This window comes from Lipotes vexillifer, unplaced genomic scaffold (assembly GCF_000442215.2).
Source record: "Lipotes vexillifer unplaced genomic scaffold, Lipotes_vexillifer_v1.1 scaffold1309, whole genome shotgun sequence".
NCBI classification, from domain to species: domain Eukaryota; kingdom Metazoa; phylum Chordata; class Mammalia; order Artiodactyla; family Lipotidae; genus Lipotes; species Lipotes vexillifer.
The window spans coordinates 418268-428015 of record NW_006777513.1 but is presented as its reverse complement, the minus strand read 5'-3'; the positions used below and the strand labels follow the sequence as shown (position 1 = coordinate 428015).

Below are 9748 nucleotides of genomic sequence, written 5' to 3'. Positions count from 1 at the left end.
CCCCCCCCCCCCCACCTCCCCGGGGCAGTGTGCTACGGTCCCCTGAGCAGCAAACATGGAGCACAAGGAGCTACAGCTGCCTCCACTCCTATGGCAGCTGCAGGGGACCTGACAAGATGTCAGCTCTCCACTAAGACCCAAGAGGAAGCTCTAGGCCTCCTGAAGGGGCTGTGGGCATTCATTAATACAGATGACGAAATATTTCCCTCAGTTGGGGAGAACAGATTTTTATCTTTAACACTGGAGGTTTCTTTTTCTTTTTTTTTCTTAAAAATTAATTATTTTATTTTGGCTGCACCGGGCCTTAGTTGCAGCATGCAGGATTTTTAGTTGCGGCATGCAGACTTAGTTGCTGCATGCACGTGGGATCTAGTTCCCCGACCAGGGATCGAATCCCGGCCCCCTGCACTTGGATGCGCAGAGTCCTACCCACTGAACCACCAGGGAAGTCCCTGGAGGTTTCTTTTTATGAACACCCCACCTGATACTTTTTTTTCTGTTGTAACTTTAGATCTTGATTCTTGAGTCACTAATGCGATCATTAATACAGAGCAATGATTGCTTGTTCTATGGTGGCTAATAATTTGTCCCTTGTGTTAATTTCAGTACAAGCATTATAGACATAATTTACCTAACATTACACTATTTTTGCTTTTTAACACACCTTTTGAGAAATGAACACTGAGGAAAATAGTGTAGTATTACCCCAGACTTAGCTACAGTAAGCTAAAGAGCCTAATAGCTAAAAGATAATGGAAAACAGTTTCCCTGTTGCTTACAAATTGATATATTTTCTTTGATGGATAAAAATGTAGTAATAGTAACGAACATTTAAAATGTCATTTATTTTAATCACCCCACCTATAGCTTCTCTTTTTTTTTAATTGAAGTTGATTTACAATGTTGTGTTTCTGGTGTACAGCAAAGTGATTCATTTATGCATATATATATTTTTCATATTCCTTTCCATTTATGGTTTATTACAGGATATTGAATATAGTTCCCTGTGCTATACAGTAGGACCTTGTTTGTTTATTTTATATATAGTACTTTGTATCTTAAAGCTTCTCTTTTCTTTAATAGCCTTTAGGTAGTTTTATGTGTTGAACTTGGTATGTTGTACAAATTAGGTCAGAGTTCTCACACTTGAGAGGCATGAGCTGCTTGAAAATTTAGGTACAGTTGTGTGTGGGGGGGTATACTTCTTTAAAAAGTTGATCCAGACCTACATCATATTCTCAGGTGGAGTCCCTGACAGCAAAAAAATGGTTAAGAACCACTGAATTGGGACTTTATAAAATTGCTGGGTTGGAAGAGACTTGAGGTTTCTAATGTAGTTTCCAATAGAACAGGAAAACATCCATAACAAGTAGGAATCTGGGCTCTGCTCATATACTGTCCCATGACTGGGAATTGCTTCTTCCCCAGACCCCATGTGTACTCCTCAAGTGGAAAAAAGAGCAGCAGAAACGATATCTAAAATTCTCTTTTTTGAATTTAGTAAGAACTGAATATAAAGATTAAAAGGATTCACCACAAAATAAAAATATTTTTACAAAGCAACCAACACCAAAACATATCCTGACAAGCGGCTCTGCATTTTAAAGACGTAAATAATTTGAACAAGTATCTGGGTGAAATAAGTAGGTAATATACAAAGGAAAAATAGAATAATATGGTCTTCTAATTTCTACTTTTTAAACCTTAGCTTTTTACCAGGGGGAGAAAGTTTAACATTTCCACCCCTGTTCATGCTTCTGATCTGTTTAAATGTCACTTCCTCAGAACCCCAATGTGAGGTAATCCCTGTTTTCTTAATTTGAGTTTTCAGAATTTGTCATACGTTTGTTTGTTTCTTTATTGATTTCCTAGTCCACTGTTCTGTGGACTTAGCACAGTACCTGCATCTTGTAAGTGCACAGTATTTCTGGGTTAATGAATGACTTGAAATTGGGTAAATTTTATCTACTGCACATCACTCAAATCCTTTCACATGCTTCAGTTTCCACCACAATGTTTTTGTTGCAGGGTACGTACCATCAGTTCTTCCTAAACTTCTCTCACTTCTTCCCATCCCGTCTCCATGCATCTGTTCCCATCATTCATTTTCCAGAGAGCAGCTAGACTGTTGAAAAGCAAAACTGTATATACTACATTCCATTTTGAAATAGTTAAGTATCTTCCCTTAGAGTAAATAAAGTCCAAAATACCGAATCAGGCCTTCAGGGCTTTGGAGGATCTTACTCTGCTTCCCCCTTTCGTGGATCTCCCCGCTGGCTGCAGGTGTTTTGAGGTGCTTTCTGTCTCAGCATTACACTTTCCCCTGTGTCTTCTGTACATGTTGTTCCTTCACCCGGCAGGAACCCTATCATGACTGATCAATTATTAACACTCGACTAGCCAGTTAGCCAGTGTCACCAACCATTTAAGCCAAGAAAGAACATGTAACGCTACTTAACTGCAACAAATACATGCAAATAAAATAAGTGAGAAAATAGATGCCAGTCGTTTAAATTACCAAGAATGTATTTTGAAGAGGATTTTAAGAAGTGAAATAAGTGCTCGTGAAGCAGTCAAGATACTCATTTCCATAGAGATACTCTTTCCAAAAACAAGCCAATTTTGTGGCTTAATTTTTCTTCAGAATATTGTTTTATTTATTTTGAATGTATGAGTTTTTAGTGTCTTTCTCACTTTCTGTGGGATGGCTGGATTTTGAATTAGGTAATTTTGAAGCAGATCCCAGCCATCACACCATTTCACCTACAAACAAGTATTTAAAATATCTCTAAAAATTAATTCCTTTATTTTTTAAGCATAACTGCAATTCTATCATATCTGACATAAGTAAAATCAGTGTTCAGGTATCTCCTAAATTGTCTCATAAATGTTGACCAACTTGTTTGAATCAGGATCCAAATATGCCCCATGCATTATGAATCCCTGATAATTCTCTTAAATTTCTTTTATTCAATAAGTGCTCCCTTGGAGATATTTTGTTGAATGCCTGGCTATTGTCCTTGTCGAGTACCCACAGTCTGGCTTTGTAGGCTGCATTATATTCTCACCTAGAACCATTCCTTTTCCCTGTAAATTCTGTAGTTCGTTATTTCTAGTAAATAGATTGACTTTTTCCTCTTAATTTTATTACTAAAAGTATTAAACATACACAAAAGTAGAGACAAAAGTATGAAACTCCATGTACCCATCCCCCAGCTTCAGTAATTACTAAATCATGGCCCATGTTGTTTCATCCGGACTCCGACTCGCTGCAGATTATTTAGAAACAGATTCTAGGCATCAGATGTATATCTAATGACTTAAAAAAAAAAAGTCGCAGCAGCATAGCTACAACTAAAATTTTATCATTTCTTAATGTAAAGTCAAGTCACTGCTAAGATTACTGCAATTGTCTTATAACTGTTTTCCAGTTCATTTGAATTAGGAGTCAAAAGTTAATAAAATGTAACTGCTTGTTAGGTTATGAAGTTTAAAAATTGCGTGTTTTAAAATTAATCTTTTTTTAATTGTGCAAAAATATTTACATGACTAGGCTCAAATCTACAAAACAAGGTACTGTATACACAAAGACGTTCTACCTTTTGTTCATTAGTTTCCATTCTGAATCCTTTCTTGCCTTCAGAGATGATTTTTTTTTAATTTAAATTTAAATTGTATGGTTTCTCCTTCCACATGCTTGGTGCCGGTCACCCCTCCCCTCCGCCCGTACTCTGGACTTTTCTCCACCCTGGCACCTCTCCTGAGAGCTCACTCAGAACGGTCTTCCTCGTTGCTTTCCTTCCCTCCTCCTCCCACTTCCTGCCTTGGCCGACCGCGCGGGCCGCACCTGCAGGACGCGTTTCCATTGGTGACATCTTTGGCGGGCCCGTCGGTGGCACTTCCTCCTTTACACCCCGTGACCCACGTCCGGCTCGCCGCCCTCCCAGTCACGCGGCCTCTGCCTCCGGGACGCAGCCCCGCGCGCCGGCCTTCCGGACACCTGGGATGATGATTCCTCCAGATGAATCTCCAAAGGAGGTAAGGGCCTCTAATCTTTACCTTGAACAAGTGTCCAAGGTCATGCTTATAAATGGACACATTTGAAGGAAACCACAGCAAGAATTAGGTATATTCATTATAATCATCCAGAAAAAGTAGAAAAGAAAAAGAAATCTTTCAGGAAGTCCCCCCGACCCGACCCGACCCGACCCGGGAGCTCCGCCCCCAGCCCGGGGAGGCGACCGCCGACCTCGGGTCCCGCGAACTCTTCTTCGCCGCCCCTAGAAGCCCCTCTGACTCGGGAGCTCCGCCTCCCCCTTCCCCCCTCCGCCCCACCGCGGTTCCAGGAAGCCCGGCCGGAGAACTCTTCCCCACCTCGCCGCCAACACTTCCCGCCTCCCTCCCCGGTCTGAAACCTCTTCCTGCTCCAGTGAGTCCCCCTGCCCCGGGAGCTGCCCTCCACCTCCGGGCTCGGGGAGCCTTAGCCTCGTGACCTCCTTCCCCTCCCCCCAACTCGCGCAGCCCGGGAAGCCTCTTCCCTCCCCCCACCCGTAGCTCGCCCCGCCCCGGAAGCTCCCGCTGACCCCGCCCAGGCCCGGGGATGGGGCGCCCTGTTGTCGCGCGTTCCTGTAGGGCTTGGCCGACCCGAGACTGTCGGACCGCCCGGTGGAGGCCGAGCGAACCCCTTCACCTTGTCCCGGTGCCTCCGCCAGGAGCCTGGTGTACGGGACCCATACCGCGCTTCCCGCCGAAATCGCTCAGACGCGCCCCTGCCGGCCCGCGATTTTGAGAGCGCACTTTCAAGCCTCGTTTGAAGCGTTTCCCCACAGCCAGTTGAGTTTCAGTTTCAGGTTAATAACAAAAGGAGATGCACCTGGCCTTTCCCCGGAATCCTCTGCGTTTTTAAGCGTCGGGTGGAATTGGGGGTCCTTTGGCTGTGAACCGCGCGTGCTTCATGAAGATAGAAATCGGTCCTGCTCCTTTCAGCGGTAAGTCTTAGGGCCAAAGAGTCAACCGCGTAATCCTGAGGCCGGGTCTCACGCGGACTATGGTTTAAGAGGTAGAACTTTCTGAGTGATTTAAGATAGCCAGAACAGTCTGAGTGCTGCCAGCTGTAGGTTAAAATTCATTTACAAATGAGGACGAAATGCTCTTCAGGCCTCACTGGAACACAAATAAAGGGGGTGAAGCCGGGGACCCGCCGAGTTCGCGTCTCTGAAGAGAGACGGTGCGGGTGCAGTTTAAAGCGCCCTGTGTGCTCCCTAGAGAAATCTAATCAACCGTGTGTTCAGGCGCACCCTGTTTATCTTGATTGGTCCACCTGGATCCGAACTAAATCCTGCCTAACCTGTATATTAGAGTGAGGAAGAGCACGTTCTGGAGACCGTTCCAGGAGTCCTGGGAGCCTGTTAGAAATGCTGAGTCTCGACCCCGGCCCAGTTCTATTGTTTTAGGATCTGAATTTTAACAAGATCCTCGGGTGGTCCATGTGCGCACTTACGTCATAGTCCAGTTGCGGGTGTGTGTGGGGGTGTGTGGCGCGCGCGCAAGATCCTTGGTTGTCCCCCCCCGTTTGGTACGTTCAGTTCTGTCGGTCTCCAGTTGCAGCACCCGAGAGCAGTATTTTGTTAGCCGCCGCCGCCGCCAGCAGCGATTGCAGGGTGCTGCCGGGGAGGAGGGTGGGTGACCAGTGTTCCCCCGCAGCGCTTTAACTGTGTGTGCGCCGTGGTTCAGTCTCGTGAGAATCGGCTTCCTTGCTTCTGGCCGCCCCCGAGTGTGCGTGCCCGAGGAGGCGCCTCAGCCGTTGGTGTGCGGACCACACTGGAATGAGCCAGGAGCAGGGATAAACCTAGGCAGAAGGGGTTCGGCCCGTTAGGATGACTGGGTTCTACCCTTTAGATTTCACTCTTTTCTGGGGGCAGAGGAGAGGGACGGTTGATGAAGCCTCTTAAAAACCCTCTTCTAGAGAATTTGAAACTGTTACTTAAATTGTAATACTTTACATTTATATAGGTCTTACCCCAAAAATAGTATCTCGTGTAATAATTACAGGACGTTATAAGGCAAGGCAGATATTACCTCTAAGACAACAGGCTCAGAAATTAACTTGACTTTCTCAGTTCTACGTTTCTAAAACTAAAGATGTGCTTTAATTCTCTAATTCGCTGGATATAACTATTTTGGGGACAGCTTTGTCCTGTGGCTGTGGTTGATGGTACTGATGTTTTTCCTATTGAAAAGCATATTTAAACATTTCCTCCCCTCACTCTTCCTCAGTTAAAAGATTAATGTTAGATCGAGTACATTAGGTCTCAAGAAGTGAAGCTATCACATAAAACCGGGAAAGAAAGTCTTGAGTATCTCCAGCCAGTCCTCCAGGGATGCTTGTAAATTGTAAATACTGTTGGAACAGTCTCTAGCAAACCAGCTTTCTCTGGAGCCCATCCCTGTGAAAATCTGGCCACGCCTCTGGCCTCCCGTGCGAGTCGGCGCCGCAGCTCCTCGCCCCTCGCCCGCCCGCGGCTTCCCGGAACCGCGCTGACATTGTCCCCGCTCCATCCAGATAGTGCCCCTCCCGCCCTCGATATTTAAATTGCTTTAGCGCGCTCAGGTATTCGTGTATAGAACTCGCGTTTTGAGTACATCTCTCAGGGCAAGTGGGAGGGTTCCAGGCTGGTACTCTCGGCGTTACCCTAGGAAAGAGGTAAAGCGTTTCAAAGCTGTGGGGGCTGGCGGGCGTGCACTTTCTTGAAGGCAGCCCCGCGGTTTTGTAAACGGCCTTCCACAGCCCGGGCTTTGGCTTTTCCGGAGGAAGGGAGCCCGGAGCCCAGCCCAGCGCAGCCGGGGAACCGCTGGCTCTGCTCACTCTGGGAGTGCTGGGGCACTGCGGCAAGACAGCCTTATCGCTCTTTTTTAGGACAGTTCGTTACCTGCCTGGAGTGTCTTCGACTGTGGGCATCCCCCGCTGTTCTTTAAGGTGAGCTATTTTAAGAAAAGTAATTTCTCAGTTTATAATTGATTTATTTTATTGACACAAAACTTTCTTGAGTGTGAAGTAAATTTCTTTTTTCACTAGCTGTAAATCTAATGTTGAGCAGAACTCCAGCTTTCTTAACTTTCTCAAGTGTTAGTTAATGTTCTAAGTACTGTTAATGTTCTAAGTACTGTAAGTCCAAATGTAGAGGATTCTGAGGGCAAAGATGAGGATATTGCTTTACGTACATTAGAAATATAGATACGTGTTTTGGAAGAGTGCTCTCCTCACATTGCCTTCAGAGGAGAAGTCACTTTATTTTTGAAACATTATTTTCTGAAACAAAAAACATTAATAATTGTTTTATATTGGGCGTTTTAAGTAGTCCTTACATGAAATGTCTGTGTTCTTTTATGTTTCCTGCTTGTCTTTTTTTATTTTTTCCCCCTGTTTGTCTTTTTTAACCTAACCAGGCTGCCATATTCTAGAGGGTGGTGTTCACCCCACCTGGCCATCAGTTAATCTTTTGTTAATCTTGGGCCTGCCATGCTGGGGGTGGGACCACAGTGACCTACGGAACAGATCAGTCTGTCCTTGCTAGGCTCTCTTGCATTTTTGAAGGGTTTTAAGCAAATCATGAATTTGTTTCTCTAGAATGCTGTGGGATCATAGAACTGTAAGACTTAATTTGTGGAAGGGGAAGATTTTATGGGAAAGGTGGTATATTTGAGTTGAGACCTTAAGGATTAGTGGGATTTAGCTAGACAGAAGGTTGGGTGGAGTATATTTGGAGAGATAATTACCACATGTGTCACACCCAAAGCAGCAGAGAGCCTGGCACACTCCAGGCACAGAGAAATATAGGAATAAGAGGATGTATATTTTTTTAATGCAAGTGATGTGAGCGTGTGTTGCAGGTCAGAGCTGCAAGGCCTGAGCGCCCCCTTAGCCCTATGGTTTGTGTTCCAGGCAGTGGGAAGCCACTGAGGTCTTAGAACAGGAGAGTGACATAAAGTCACTTTAAAAGAGCTACAGATAAGGTTGCAGTAATTAGGTTGATCCTTAAAAAAGTTTTAAGGATCAGATGTGAATGTGTCCTGGATAGGGCTATTGGTACTGGGATTAGAAAGAAAGAGGAAGTAGAAAGGGATATGAGGGAAGTGCGCAAAGAAGGTGATGATTTGATAATTCAAATCATAATGCCAAGCAGTGTGCTAGGGACTGAGAAGAGATGTGAGAAACCTTTATTGCTTGTTGGAGTCAGGAGTTACTGAATAGAATTTAGGTATGGGTTAGGAATAGAATTAGGGTGGAGAATGGGATGACCCCCAAAGAAACGATGAGCTCATTGGGTTTAAGGGCTTGGGAGTTGTTCAAGGATTACTTTAGTTTCATTCTAGAGCTTCTGGATGACAGGTAAGGCTGACCAGGGTGCTGCTATAGAAGAGTTACAGAAAAAAGGCTGTGTTCATTTGTGGTACATAGGTGGTACTATGGAGTAGAGTTTGTGTATACCAGTCTTGGCCTCAGGGAGCCTGAAGCTGGGAACTTGGGTTCCGGAGCCCAGAATTGGCCCTGGACATATAAGGATCAGGTGAGGCTGCCTACCAAGCAGGGGTGGGGGGGGCATAAAAGAAAGAAGGGCCAGTGATTGCATACAGTTGAGCCTTGAGGAAGGGCTCAGAGGCAGAGTGCCTAAGGAATTAACAGGAAAACCAAGAGCCATGGGGAGAAAGGATTTCCAGAGAGAATGGTTAAATCCTGCTGTGGGAACTGAAAAGATGGAGGTAAAAAAAATGTTCCTTTCTTGCCGAGGAGGTCCTTGGCAGAGTGAGATCATACCCTTCTTTTTATGGCGGGGGTGGGTAGAGGCCTTTTGAGGATGAGATTTTACTGAAAGGGAAAGCAAATCAACAAGTAGCTGGAGACAAACTTGGTATCAGGGAAGGTGTATATTACAGGGTTGGTTAGAAATGAGATAATCTTAATTGATAAGGAAAATAGTGTTCTGTGAAGCGTTTGTGAAGATGGGGATTTCTTGGGGCAGGTGGAGTTGACGAAGCAGAGCCACAGATAACAAGCTCAGCTATGAGAAGGAGCAACTCCTTGTTTATAAATTTCTAAATCTTGTTCTAATTTGCTTCACTGTGTCTCTATTAGCATTTTGCTTTTCTTTTTCTTAACCATTCATGCTTTCTAATTTGTTTAAATTGTGGGGTTTTTAGAAATCTGCCTGTTTTGCTCTAATAGTGTAAATACCTTATTCCATCTGGGATAGTTTTGGGATTCATCTGAGGTAGGATTCTGCTTTATATTTTTCTACATAATGACCGTGTCCAGATTTCTTGAAAAGGTGGCTCTTACCTTAACAGCTACATCTGTTACACTTGATGTGAAATGACAATTTCATGAAACAATTTCCTTGTACGAGCACCCATTTTGAGCATTGATCACTAAGAATGTAGTTGGGTCCTATCTGTATTTTTATTGTCTCTCTGTTATGTGTATATTGCTTCCTGATGACTCAACTCCTACCCTTCACAATACCGCCCTTTACATGGATTTGAACTTTACTCTTTTTCAGTTCTGACTCTTGGGTGTCAGATGCCACTTGCACTTCCCTGTCAGGAAGGGCACCTGTCACGCCTCTTGTACATTGAGGAGTTCATTCCTTTTGTAGTCCCTCAGTGAAACACAGCAAAGTATGTGTGTTACATTGATCAACATGATGTGTTCTTTTTAAGATTTTTTCCTTTTTTTTTTTTTTTTTTTTTG

The 9748-nt window shown here is 44.3% G+C and overlaps 1 protein-coding gene across 1 annotated transcript in view; it reads left to right on the top strand.

Moving 5' to 3' along the window:
• Nucleotides 1-9748, top strand: part of HNRNPF (heterogeneous nuclear ribonucleoprotein F) — a 19036-nt gene that overhangs the window by 5994 nt on the left and 3294 nt on the right. The window contains exon 2 of the mRNA XM_007451160.1: nt 6917-6976. The gene's annotated coding sequence lies outside the window, so the exon portion shown is untranslated. The remainder of the gene's footprint in view (nt 1-6916; nt 6977-9748) is intronic.